This window comes from Gavia stellata, chromosome 25, assembly GCF_030936135.1.
Source record: "Gavia stellata isolate bGavSte3 chromosome 25, bGavSte3.hap2, whole genome shotgun sequence".
NCBI classification, from domain to species: Eukaryota; Metazoa; Chordata; class Aves; order Gaviiformes; family Gaviidae; genus Gavia; species Gavia stellata.
Genome location: NC_082618.1, coordinates 2575664 through 2589854, shown reverse-complemented (window position 1 = coordinate 2589854; position 14191 = coordinate 2575664). Strand labels below are relative to the sequence as shown.

At 43.6% G+C, this 14191-nt stretch overlaps 1 protein-coding gene across 2 annotated transcripts in view; it reads left to right on the top strand.

Moving 5' to 3' along the window:
- The window catches only part of AUTS2 (activator of transcription and developmental regulator AUTS2), a 796238-nt gene that overhangs the window by 141139 nt on the left and 640908 nt on the right, over positions 1–14191 (top strand). The gene's annotated exons all lie outside the window — the stretch shown is intronic.

Here is a 14191-nt window from a genome sequence, read left to right as displayed (position 1 = left end):
CACGTGAGAGGAGGGTTTGGTGGGTTGGGGAAGAAACATCTTGTGTGTCCTTCTGTCCCTCCAAAAGTTCGGTTGAAGTCCTGGGCCACTGGAGGGGCTGTGGCATGCCAGGAAAGTGTCAGCAAGCCTCATTTTGGCATTTATATATGAGGAGTAAGCACAATCCTCCTACTATTCCAATGAGCTGCTTTTGCCAAGAAAAATCATTTGTAACTCTTTCTTCCTGCTGTACTGCTTCTCCAGCAGGCCTGGCTTTAACCCCTTGAGTGCCGGCATGCGCTGCAAGGCAGAGTGGTGCCTTGTGCAAGCCTTGGCAAGTACTCCCACGTGTAAACCAGCTCTGAAGTAGACTGAAACGTTGTCTGGCAGTTAGCTTTTCTTTTTCATCAAGTCTGTTCCTTAGGGCTGCTGCTGCTTTTTTATGTTTTTCTTCCATTCCCGAGGCTGTAGCAGAGGAGGAGGTGGAGGCTTGGGAGGAAGCGTGTTTTCTGGGAGCTGCTTACCTTAGTATGTGGAAGGAGAGGGAAAACAGAGCAGGGTAACGGCTAGGTGGTTTGAACCTTGCTCTGTTGTGTTGTCCATCACGATGCTGAATCAACAGCATAGCAACGCTGCCAGTGTGATGTGCTTTTAAAGAACTGCTCACCTGCAAGTTCAAAAGCAGTTTTTCCTCTGTTCTCTCAATAAAGCCTCAAAGAATAGGAGATGCCTGTGCTTTTTATTAAGTACACTTCAGCTCTTGCAATGTTGCATATATGCGCTTTTACCTTTGATCATCGTTTGGAGAAGTTTGCCAGACAGGTTTAGTTGTGTGAGAAATGGATGCGCTGTTTGGAATGAGCAATTTCTTCCCTCCCTCTAGTTGCTGGCTGAATTTTATCACCATTCTGTGTCCTCTGAGCAGAAAGGCTGTTTCCTTTGTCTGTGTGTTAGCTTTACAAGAGAGCATTGCCTTTGCCCTTTTGTAGAAACTGGGCAGCTGCTTTGCTGTGTCCTTGATGAGGGATGTAGCAATTCATGTTTCTCTATATGTGACGTTGAAAAGGACAATAGCTCATTTTGTCTCATCCAGTGTGGGTTTTTTCCAAAGGGAAAGGAAAAAGAAGCAAATTATTTTGTTTAAAAAAATTAAAGTTTTAATAATGTAGTAGTCTAACCTTTATGCTAATTGCCCCAGGCTTTTAATGAAGCAGTATAAAATTAGTCCTGTGAGTCTTCATTAATCAAATATAGGAGCTGAGGGTATAGTGTTAAGACGCTGTGCTACCTCTGCTCCCCATGCAATGTTGACATTTGCTTATATTCAGTGCAGAAAGCAACTATATTTTTTTGGTAGCTCATTAAAATAATTAGCTATGTTTGGCTTTTTTAAAAATTTCTTTTCTTAAAAAATCTTTTTAATGAGGAAAGATGAAAACAGACAGGATGGATAAAGTCAAAATAATCAAATTAAGATAGAAAAACTGACTGCTGGAGGCTTCCTTTGAACATAAGATTTATGTATGTTAATGGCAGCTGCTGGCAGGAACCTCCGTACAGACACCTTGTTTGTTATTTGCAGAACTTAAAGCAGAAGCAAATAATTTCAAGGATCTCTCTTGGATTGTTTTGTTTCATTTTATTTTCCAGAGGTGCTCTAAGACTTGCTATGCTTCCTCTCTCCCTCAGAACTCAGTGCTTGCATCGGTAATGTGCTAGTGCACATAGGCACTATTCTACTGCCTGCTCATCTAGGTAAATAAGTTCTGATGTCATGCTTTGGTTGTAAAGCAGATCTCCCCTCTGCAGGCTGCTAGCACAGAGTCTGGGCTCTGTTCATGTTTTGCTTAAGCTCTCAGAGCAGGATTTAAGAGGCACACTGGCCTTCTGATAAGTCCTGGGTTCAGGACAAAGAAGTGCTTGAAACCTCTCGCGTTGGAAGCAACCCCAAATGCTCAGCCCTTACTAGAAGTACTTGGGGTGTTTAGAAAGGACCAAATCCTGGAGCTCTGGACCAGAATTGCATCCACATCTGTACTCACTAGAGGGAGGGGTAGGAATCTGGTGTTATGGTCCCATCTCCACTTCAAAAGCATTTCTGTCAAGCAGTATTTTCTGGTCCGTCTGCTGCCTAAGTAGAAACTGCTGTCTGCTATAAAAATGTTTCTGGGAAAAATGGCAATAGAGTATGATTTTTGTGTTGAAGATGCTGGTGTAGCAGCTTTGAGTTTCTATAGGGTAATTATCAAAGCCGCAGTTGGCTGACCACAGCCAAGGAAGAACCGGGATAATGATCCTTTCTGTGGAACTAAAGGCAGCCGTCGGCCCCGTTGTGCTTGGCTCTGTATAAACATGCAGGAGACAGCTCCTCTCTGGAGAGTTTAACTGGCAACGCTATTAATATGCCCTTTCAGTTGTTGAGATGATGGCTCTCATTTCAGAGTTCAGGGCTTAGTGGCAGGGCAGTATAGAGATGATTATGCTGCTATCGCCTGTGTGTCTGTGCGTACGCACATGCATATTTGCAGATGAAAACTGATGGTGGTCCGGTGGGGATATGGCTCTTGTCTGGGAATCGGGGAGCCTGCGCTCAGTTCTTGTGTTGGCCATATGGTATTAGCAGGCCAGCTCTCCTTTTTCTTCCATTTTTCTCTCCCTGTGCCGCCTCTTCCACAGGCAGAGAGTGGAGGTGAGGATATCTCTTTTTAATAAAAAATATTTTGGCCATCAATTGATGGATGTTTTTAAAATGAGTGCTGTGATTCCCACTGCTTAGAAATGACTGAGAGTTTAGCTATTTAGTCAGAAACAAAGTTTGATTTCCACCCCCCTGGGAAATGCCTCTTTTCTTCTCTTCCATCTCCCCATTTCTATCTGTATGCTTGTTTTCAGATAAATCATATTTTGTTCTTGATCTGTTTTCTAGGGTGGTCCAGCACCTTTCTCGTTGCCAGGTTCACAGCTCTCCTCTCCCAGTGAAGTCTTTCTATTCCCCCTTTCCAGACAGCTCCATAAAATCTGTTTGCCCTTATGTGTCTTCTGAAAAGCATTAAAGCTGTGATGCAGGAACTATAAAGGTGAGGGAGCAATTCTTAGCAGAAAAAATGCTCTATCTCCTACACTGAAATTCTCCTTAAGAGCCTCAGCAACCCAAAATAGCTGCCTACAGAGGAATCCCACAAAAGTCCCATTTTATCCTTAGATTGTTTTACCCCCAGCTCTATGCAACCTCCAGTTTAAAACTTTCTTCTTTCCCAACCAGTGTCGTTCTCTTCCCTTTCAGTCCTGCTGGAATCCAGGACTGCAAACACAAATGACAGTCATGGAGCGTAGTCTACAGTTATTTGTGAAATTTATAAAAGAAAAAAAAAAATCTGAAGATCAACCATGTGCAGTGGTGCTCTTATTTCAATACCCATGCAGCAGGCGGACGAGATATGTGCTTGGTTGGATTCCCCCCAGGGTGCAGTGCATGAGAGCTGAACACAGGAGAAAACCCCCCAAGAAGACCCGAAGGTCTGTGTGTGTTCATCTCCCACATGCCATGCTTGAAAGCTTTTCCTTGTAGAGCGTGTGATTTACATAAGGAGCAGTCATCATTCTTTGCCACTGATCGTTCCTTATGTATATGCAAAACCTCACTGATGAGGAGTGTGGGATTATATTTCCGTTAATTACAATGTTCTTTCTGATCCTCTGGCCAGTCGGAGGAGGTTTGGTGAGGGTTAGATCGCTGTCGAGCGACAGGCTCTGCCTTGAATTTCTAAGCGCAGGAATAAGCTGTCAGCGGCGACGTGCTGCTGCGGCGCAGGTTCAGGGGGTTCGGCTGATGGACAGATTGTGTACAGCCCTCTGACTGGGGGAAGGCTGCAGCGAGCTGTAATAGTATGCAGCTCGTTGGCTTTGGCTTTGATTGACCCAACACTGCGTGAGGTTAAAATTAGGCAGCGAATATGTGCAAGTTTACAATGAAACGGGCTCCTGGGTGTTGCACACAAAGACGCAGAGAGGTAGATGTGGATGGGGGAAGCGTGATTTAAGCGCTGAAGACAAAGCCTGCAGCCATAGGCCTGGCTTCTAATCCCATCGCTCATACTGAGTTGTTATAAAATCCTTCGGCAGCGCTTAATCCCTGAGCTTTAGTTCTGTGTCTGTAGGGCGGGAGTGCAGATGCTTTATCCATACTTTTGTGAAGTGCTTAAAGATCAATAGAAACCAGTTCAAGGTATTATGATTGTTAATGTGAATACTTCTTATATCACAATATCTCCATCATGTTTATTCCACAGAATATATTTATCCATAAAATTCTGTCATTTATACACAGCTCCAAGCACCCTGGAAGCACCTAGGCATTGACAGAACAGCTGCAATCTTTTAATATGTTCAATAAATACAAATGGATATAAACAGTATCCATCTGTCAGGCTCAGTTAGATGGTTTAAACATAAAGCTATTTTGTTCCTGTAATTGTATTTAGATCCGAACTGATAGAGGTTTGATTTTTCTTTGCATAGTGATAAGCTACAAATTCCTTTGAATTGCTTTGTCTCCTGATTTATTGCAGTATAAATTAAATAATAATCCATTCTGTCCTGTTTCACCCCTCCTCTAAGAAAAGAAAGATGAAAAAATAACTGCTGAGGCAATGAAGCACACCGCGTACAGTAACCCACCTTTCCCATGCTTGTAAGCACCTGGGCCTGTGACCTCTGTGTTTACAAGATATTTATTGCTGCTTGAACTTTCCACTACTACAGAGTTATCACTACAGTGCCTTGTAAAATTTGATTGCATTTAATAAATGTATTCAGCGTTACTGCTGAGCTTGGTGGAGAGCAAGTCTGACAATTTACCTTCGTTGTTTTCCTCGCGTGTACAAACGCACACACACCTTTGTAGCCAACATATTTTCTTACCTACGTGTATTACTGCTTATGTCGTATTGGAGGCAATTTTGGATGCATCTCAATTAGATAATTTTTCTAATTAAATAAGTGCTTGTGGTTGTAATGTGAGCGTGCCTCTGAATACTGAGTAAGTGTGATTCACTGCAGTGATTTTTCCAACTTCTATGTGATGTTTGCTTCCTAAAACTTAGCTTCTGGCATGGAGGCATCTCATTACCTTCCCCATCCTGACCTCTCAAGCTGATGTTAGCCAGATGTGTGCAGCTCCCTCCTTTGCCACAGACTTCTGGTGTGACATCAGGGAAATCATTCGGTCTTGCTGTGCTAGTTCTCCATCTGTAAAACAGTTACCATAACCCTTATCAGCTCCATGGAGTTTTTGTGAAGCTTAGGTTGTGAACACATGTGGAACTGTATTTTGTGGTAGAGGAATGTTGGAAAACCTGCGGTCTTCGTTACCTCCTCCTCCTCGCCACCAAGCACCTGAGCATGGGGTGGTCATGAAGCAGACATTGCCTTTCATGTGACACAGGTGGCTTTTGCTTTTTTTCTCTTTTTGTGTCTGAGCGTCTCTCCTTAAAGAAATGATTTAACAACCTAGAAACTCCTGTTTGTGCAGTTGAGAGGGTTTAGGCACTATCTCCTTGGCATGGCCTCTCGTGGGTCTGTTCCCTGCCAACGCAAAGTCTTTTCTGCTATCCGGTTGCCGCCAAAATTGCATGAGAGAAGGGCGTACAAACGGCTGCGCTGACCTGCAGGGAGGTGCGTAGTGATGCTTCTATTCCCTTATTTCTTAGCGTTATTTTGTGGGGAATATCTTCCAGAGTGTCAGGAAAAATGTCTTTACGGAGAGAGTGGTGAAGCACTGGAATAAACTGCCCAGGGAGGTGGTGGAGTCCCCATCCCTGGAGGGGTTCAAGGAACGTGTGGACATGGCACTGCGGGACATGGTTTAGTGGGCATGGTGGGGTTGGGTGATGGTTGGACTTGATGATCTTACAGGTCTTTTCCAACCTTAGTGATTCTGTGAAATCGGGGATTGAGCTATCAGGAGTTTTGCTTCTTTAAGACTGACGGAAGGCTCATTGGTGTGGCTGGAGCATTTATGGGCACCCTGTACACCGCTGAACTGCGATGTATGGGTTAATGTAACCTCTTGGGTTCTAAGGAAGCTGCAAGTGACTGTAAAATCTCATTGGGGACTAAATATTTTTCATTCTGTGTATAGAAAGAGGAGAAGGGCTTTTTCTAATTGTCAGAATTGAGAAAAAATAACAAGAAATTTACAAAATGTTTTGATTAAATGCAGGGGAAGAGAGTCTTGTCCTTTCATTACTTTTTTTCTTTAAATGTTCCTCTTGCAAATATCAAAGGCTTCATCACATTGCATCTTGCTCTTGATTAATTACTACTAAAGCAAACAGTTGAGTCCATCCAGGCCAGTGTATGCTCATGGTGTAATTTATTGGCTCTCCGGCTCAGGATGTGTTCAGCAACTGGTGCATAATCGGAGAAGTTGCTTAGTACCGGGCCTTTCTGGTGAGCTTCATTATATCAGAGGCACGAATCGGCCTCTGAGACGTATGTGAGCCACATCTATCAGCAGAGCAACTTGACATTAAACTTATTTTCCTACCCAACAAGGTTAATTGCTCTTGCATTCTGTGGGATTTGCATGAGTTCTTAGAAGTCAGGTAGTACCGGTTGTAAGCAAATGATAGCTTGGAGTAGTGTCACTAAATAATAAATATTAATATCGGTACAATGCACTGTGCTGTCATTAGTGGTGTTTTTCCCCCTTGCCAGAGTTTTAAGAGGCAGATTTCATCGTTGTCGGGCCAATGCGGGTGTCTGCTTTGAAGAAGCTTTCTCCCAAAAAGCACTGGAGTAACAAAGAATAGGAAACAACTTCTGTGTGATGGTGCGTAATGCAACCTGCATTAAAGCCTGTCTTGTGTGGATAGCTTAGAATCAAAGTTGTTGCTTCCAACCATCTCCAAGGATTTCGGTGTAGATCTCACAAATGTAATCGAAGGCCGCTGCTAAAATTTACAAATGTGCTCAGGTTATATTTTCTTCATGGAGAAGTCTGGCCCTTAATAAGAAAAATTCCATGGACTTTCTGACACACTTAAAGAATTTCAGAATCACATTTGAAAATAAATGTTAGGCCCTCTGATATACTCTCTCCTAGTGACTGGCTGCCTTTTGCTGGCTTTCTCTGAGACATATTGAACTTTTAGAACATAAAAATCTCATCTTTTTCTTTGAAAGCCAGTGTTTGCTGTTGCTTTTCAGGGAATTATTGTTACTGGCAACATCATTTTAGAATAGGGAACCTGCCACAAGGATAGAGAGAATGTAGAAGATTAATTAACAAGAATCAGTTTGTACAAAATGCCAAAACCAAAGGTTGACGGAAACAACCAAATTTTATAAAATTAAAGCTTTTAGGCCAGGATATAAAAATCGGTGCTCCTGAAATCTCAGTCTGTAGCAGATCTCTTCCTGGTGACAGCAGGAGGTTTGGCTGGAGATCATGGCCTTTACATAGTAACTTTGTTCTTATTATTTATTCAGAGCCATATTGTCACATTCAAAGGGAAAACTTGCTGCTTGTTTGACCAGCACCAATCCTGATCTCTCTTTCTCGTCTGTTTACTGCACCTCCTGCTCCGTTTGCATTTTGCTTTGCTTTCCATGCTAGAACTCCAGTCCTCTGCTGCCTCCCTGTCTGGCTTACCCTGAGGACATCCCTCCCAAATCCTTCCCCATTCTGACCGCAAATTGAAATAGTTCCAGTTAGTCTGACTAATTCATGTTAGTCCTCCAGGATCCAGCCTGGAGGACAGCTTTGTCTCTGCCTTAAAGGCAAATACCTTTTAAAGCAGCACCAAAAAACTAACAGCCGGGTCCCTCTTACTGGCTCCGTGGGTGCTCTGATGTTGAGAGCTGCGTGTCACCACTGCAGTCTCCTTGGGGTAGAATGGGGGGTTTGAGCCTCCTCTCTTAAGCGTATACCTCGGTGTAAGCTGTTTTCAAGGTTTTCGTGTCTTTATGGTTCACGTAATACATCTGATTATTAAAAAGGGTCTGGTTTCTTTTAAAGGCATGAGTTGTAGATGGAGCCCAAGGAGATGGAGCCAGATGTTACTATGAAGATGTGGAGGCTAGAGACAAAACATAAAGCTGTCATGCTCTGGACTGTGCTGATTAATCTTGCACTTAAAGCAAATATTCCTGAGTAAACAAGAAACTGCACTCTTTTGTGCAAGACAGTCTGTTGTAGCAATTAGCTAAGTAGTGAGCAGTGAGCCCCGCCTGACCCCTTACCTGAACTGTGCAGGAAGGTAGTAGTGCTCATGCACATCAATGTCGTGTAAGCAGCGGTGAGGGATAGCCTCTGTCTGCAGGGCTGTATCGTGTTTCCGCAGTAAAAGCTGGGGAGGGATGGGAAGTGCGGGGAAGGTGCAGTTACGTTGCCATTGTTTGTATGCAGCTGTACAGAGTCTTTTCCTACGCTTGAGACTGAAACCTGTTTAGGTGGCACTGACCTTATCGAATAAACATTGATTCAAGAGAAAAACATCCCACTTACATTTTTCCATTTGACAACCGACAGAAATGCGCAGACATTCTGTGAGCTCCTTCGAGGAGGCAGAGTGAGAATTTTGTGATTCTTTTTCACTTCCACTCTAAACTCCACTATTAAGCATCTATTTCCAGGGCCCTCCCTTTCCCTTGCCCAAGCCTACTGCCCTGCTTTCACTTGGTCCTTCTTCTCCCTGTCAGAGAATATTTGGTTTTAGGACCTTTAAGACTGGCAGCACTGGAAAATTAAGTCGTCATTTTGTCTGCAAACCTGCCACTGTGTCAACGGGCACAGGGCAAGCTCCCTGCCAGTGGCTTCAGCCTCTGTCTTGGAGGATCTTCCTGCTGTAGGTGTGAGAGGTAATTCACATTCAGTGCCTGTCTCTCCCCGTTCTCTTGAGCTGCCAATTATACAGCATTGTGTCAAGTTAGATCTGGGGGTGTGTATATAAGGACCACAATTAGCTGGTGCTGGGCTCAGAAACGCTGCGGGTACTGACAGTCAAACCTGCCAGTGAGACGAAGCAAGTGGGGAAGGACAAAACAATCTGGATGCAATTAGACTCCTTCCCGCCTTCTCCCACAACCCCTTTCACACACGGAAACGTGCGTCTTTCTTCAAGGCTGAAAAAGTTTGGGCTTGGTCCCCCATCCTCTCCCTACCTCCCACTCCTTTCTGTACGCCTGCACTTGTGCTTTCCAGCAGGAAAGATGAAATGTGCAGTCCCACGGGGAATTGTTCCTGCAGTGTCTCTGGCTCAGAGCGTAGCTGGAGGCGGTGGATCTCCCAAGGGAAGTTCCTTCTCATGAGGTTTATGGCTCAGTTTTGCAGATTTCAGGGAGGCCGCTTCCATTCAGAAAAGTGGATGGAAGTCGAGAAAGTTTTCAGGAGGTGCCTTTCTGACAGCTTTTTCATGCACCCCCACTGATTAAAATACAGCCTACTTCTTTTTTCTGCTGCCCCCATAAAAGATATGTTGGGTGGAGCTCGTCTGTCTAGAGGAAAGGAAAGCAGGGTAGTGGAGACTAGATTCTCTTTCTTTCTGTCTTTTGATCCTCCTGTGTAAGTTGAAGGTTTTAGAAATTATTAAAAGCTTCATGCAGTGTGAATGCTTTCAGAGGAGACTGAACCTGCAGAACGAAGTTCCAGTTGTACGGTTTTCCTCAGGCTCAGGACTGGGATATTAAATACCATCACGCTTATCAACATGGTCAAAAGAGCAAGATGAGTGTGGAAGTGGGTTGACTTCTGCACATTTTCAAAGCCTTGTTTTAAACCTGCTCTTACCAGCTTTTTAGGAGATGTTGAAGTGATATTGGGGAATATAATGCTGATTGAAACAGGCTTTCCGTGATGCAGGATTTATAGACACACAATAAGATTCCCTGCTATGTAAGTGGCCACAAAATAGCTAATACCTGGCATGCTGGTATAGCTTATTTAATCCCTCTGATTAAGAAAATGTTATCCTTTCCCTTTATTCTTTCTGATAGGCAGCAATCAGCTGTCACTCCTTCTTAGCATATCCCACACATTAAATGAAGGCTTCAACTTTGATAGTGAGTAATAACAAGAACAACTTTGCACTTAAGTGGGGTTTGTGGTTTCCAAAGTGCTTAAGGAACTCACAGCTAACTCTGCCACTGTGTATTTAACAGTAATTTTACATACGTGGAAACCAGAAGACTGATACTAGCAAAGCCTGTAGTCATAAATTGTGCTCTTGATGAAGAATCCACTCTAAATTGATCAGTCACCTTTTTTATAGTAGGATGAGTTGATGTCGAGCTGGAAATGAAACTCCTTTCTCAAGGAGTGCGGTCTTTTATCCTAGTCTCCAAGCATTACTGCCCCTCAACCAACAAGATGTCAGTGGCTCTGTCTCAGTAGCAAGTATAAACCCCCAGCAGCATTGCGAACTTGTAGGAGGAAGCTCCTTCCTCAGTCAGTTTCCTTGCTTGAGTATAGGTTGCAGCCAGTTTAAAATAATCAGCCATTTTTATTTTCTGCTTTAAGTGTTGCATTGCTACATCCCGCAGCCCTGTAGAACAAGGCGATGTCTTGAGAATCTGCCTGTGCTGCCAATGTTTCCTCTAAACAGCGGGGAGAAAACAGTCTCTTCATTCCCAGGCAGCATCAAAAGAGCTGTCGCGTGTGTAATGCCCTGTCTTCCAGCCTGCAGTCTCTGAATGTGAGATTCACTTCATCGAAATACAGTAAGTCATCTGAGAAACACGCACTTGGGGATGAACAGGATTATGTTTTTGTTAATATCTTACTGGGTTTTTCAGCAGTCCTTTCTCAGGCGTAGCTTCCATTAAAGCCATGGCTCCTTGCAAACGCTGTAGTTTCTGGGGCTGTCGCATGCTGGAAGGGAAGAAGCTGTGCTGGTTTGTATCTCGAGTCTGTTCAGAATCAGCATGACCATCTTATGTCAGGGTAGTATTAAAGCTGTCAACCTCCACCGACAGAGACTCAGAACTGAGTTATGTGGGCGTTCTCTCTTAGGAGGGCATCAAGACATTGAGTTCAAGTCTGTAGTACTTGCTGCAAAGTTCCTGTGCAGATTTTTTTTAAACTCTGTACTAGTGTTTCCCATCTGTAAATCAGGTATAGAAGTATCTCCGCATCGTCAGTTCCTGTAGGCTGGAGGAGGAATTGGAGACATTCAGCAAGCTGTGAAATAGGGATGACCAACCTTTCTGGCTCCACAGACTGCACGCCAAAAAACTCTGTATGGCTGTGGAGTGACCATACACATACCACGCAGCGTGGAAAGCCTCAGGAGGAGTCCATGAGGAGGAGATGCCCCTGGTTCCTCAGGCAGGGCTAGGGAGGGCCGGGGCTGCACAAAAGCCGATGGGCTGGCCTGCCATTGTCAGCCTTAGCAGCTCCTGCTGGCCCATGGCCCCTGCACCCGATTCTGACCGTCTCTCAGCTCCCATGCCGGCATTGACCCCTGGCTGGCCCACCTCGGGCATGGGAGTTTGCTGCTTACCTGTTACTCACGTCACAGGCTGGCTGTGGCTGCGTCTGGTGGTGTGAAACGGGACTGCTGATGCGTTTCGTAAGGACTGTCTTGTTTTAAAGCTTAGAAGAGTCCAAGGCATCTCCTTTATACTGAAGCACACCCTACTTAGATGACAGCAAGACACAATGGTGTCTAGTGCTTTTTCCCCTCTATTTTTTTTTTCTTTTTTTTCTCTTTCCTATTTATTGGCCATGTCTGCTTTTTGGTATTTTGGACAGACAAGGTGAATGACAAAGACCTTTGCTGCAGCTGAAGAGGCTATAAAACAATGATCCTAATGAGGTGATCTGGAGCTATGCTAGTTTGCTGAAGATTTTCATGTTTTCTCTAAGGTCTTCTCTTTTTAAACAGTTTACTTCACTGAGACCCAGGAGTTAGATTAACCATCATCATAGATTCTCCCAATTAGAGATTGGGGAGAAAGAACTACAGTAAACTGGTGTTTGTAATTGTGTGGTGAGCAATTGCCCCTTGGGACATTCAGCCTAAAGTGGGAGGAAGGGCACAGTGGAGAGAGGCATGCTGCTATAAATGTCACTTTAATTGGGCTGCCTGACACAGAAGGATTTTGACATTCGAGAGGTTAGACCATCTGTTGTATGGTAGGCCTTGCTTTAGAGATGTTTAACTTTTTTTTTTTAAGAGTACGCTGAAGAAGCATTACTGATTCCCATGCCGTGAAGCTGTTAGACGTGGAAAGCTTAGTGAAAACACTTGAGCTGAGGCTCTTGAAAGCAGAAAAGTGGTCTCAAGCAGTTTAACCGGTACTTGGAGTGTGCAGTTAGCTATGGCATATTCTTCTCCACCTACCCCCAACCCCGCTGGGTTTCTGTGGGGAATTATCTTAACACTATATAGAAAGCCACATGCATGCCTAAGCACGAGATTTCGTGTCTAGTACATTCTGAATGTGTATGTTTTGTATATATGTGTGTGTGTGTAAGTGTAAATACACATGAAATGTCAATATAAATATGGAGTGTACAGTATTGGCAAAGTGTTGCAAAATTATAGTACATAGGAGTAGGGCTCTCTAAGTCAAGACTAGAAGTATCTGGGAACTGAGCTCTTCTCTGTACCTGGAGAAGTCCCTTGAACTACAGGAGGAGCTGTTTTCCTCCTTTGAAAGTGCTGAAAATGTGTACTCCATCACACATCTCATCAGAAAGTCTGTTTTGGTTTCCAAAATTACCCAGGTAAGGCAGAATTGCATTCATACTTTGATTTTTGTATACTTTGTTATGGTTGTGTAACTGCTAGCACGCTTTATATGCATTAATGTTTTTTTAAATTAAGAGGAGTTACAGTGAAGCAATGTACATGCACACTTAATATCTTTTGATTTATATTTTTTTTAATGCAGGAAGGCTGGAATAGTAGCAGTTATCGCTGAGAGTAGATACTCAGCATTCGTGTCTCTGTTCCTGTGTTTTTCAGCAAACTTGGGGCCTTGGCTGTAAAAGGTGCAGTGAGGCATCGCAGAGAAGAGGAACTTTCTAGAGGAAAAGGAATTTGACCAGCCAAATGACTGGAGCGTGCAGGGTCCGAGTTAATTGCATTGTGTTAGGTGGAAGAAGCTGTTCAGCGTAACTTTAAAACTGAGCAGCACATTCATGTTGGTCAGAATGGTATTAGTCTCCTCCATAACCTCCCCTTTCACTTATTGCAGTTACCCTGCGTGACTTTTGTATGGTTATGGTTATTTGTGTCTGTAGGATTTACTGTAACAGAACCCCGATCTTTGATGGGATTTCTTGGAGCTATTGCAGTATGTTTCGTGATGGAGACAGTTATTTGTGGTGGCCTCAGTTTTAATAGCTGAAGTATTCTTATGGCTGCAGTTATTTAGAAGACTAAACTTTTGTATGGTGGTGTGGGACTCCCTGGCTTAGAAAAGTCTTCTTTTGCATCTGGAAGTTAAAGGTGAAATACTCCTGTCTCTCTCTATTGTGCCATTCTCCTCCATGCTGTCAACAGGATGCTTTCTTGCAGTGTTCTTTGTTGCTGCTTTTAAAAAATTTTCAAGGAAGAGAAAAGCAATCATATTTAATAATGCAATTACAATCAGGGGAAGATGTTTATCCTGTAAGATTCCAACTGCTGGAAAAGCCCTAGGGCATTCTGGGAAATGAGATGCAAATCTCCAGGATTACCTCCTCCTAAAAATACCAGAATCAAACAACAACAACAATCGTTGCTCTGAACAGTGTATTAAATGACTAGTCCGTTATTGCCAGTCAAGAAGCTTCGGTTTCTTCAGCCAAAGGACCGGTCCAAACCAAACACTAACGCTGCGGCACAGCACGATATTGGTGAAGGGAGAGTGATGTGTGAGCGTGTTACAGCCACCCCCTCCCTGCTCCGCTCTTTGTGCTGCAAAAACATGACTTAAAAGTGTTTGGTAGCCACAGCTGGAGCCTTCACAGGTAAAAGCTCCAAGAAGAAAAGAAACTGTATCTCATTTTTCGCTATAATCCAAAGGCCTTTGGTTTGGCCAGTGGCGCTTTGTAAATGAAGGCACATCTTGGTGATGCTTTGTGACTAAATTAATTTGCAGAGTCTTAACTCATACGCTAAGTTGGCCATGAAAAGTATTATTCATGGAACGAAAATTTTGAAGGGGCTTCATTTTGTGGTATAGCAGCAGCAATGCATGCATTTAGCTGCTTCCTTAAAAC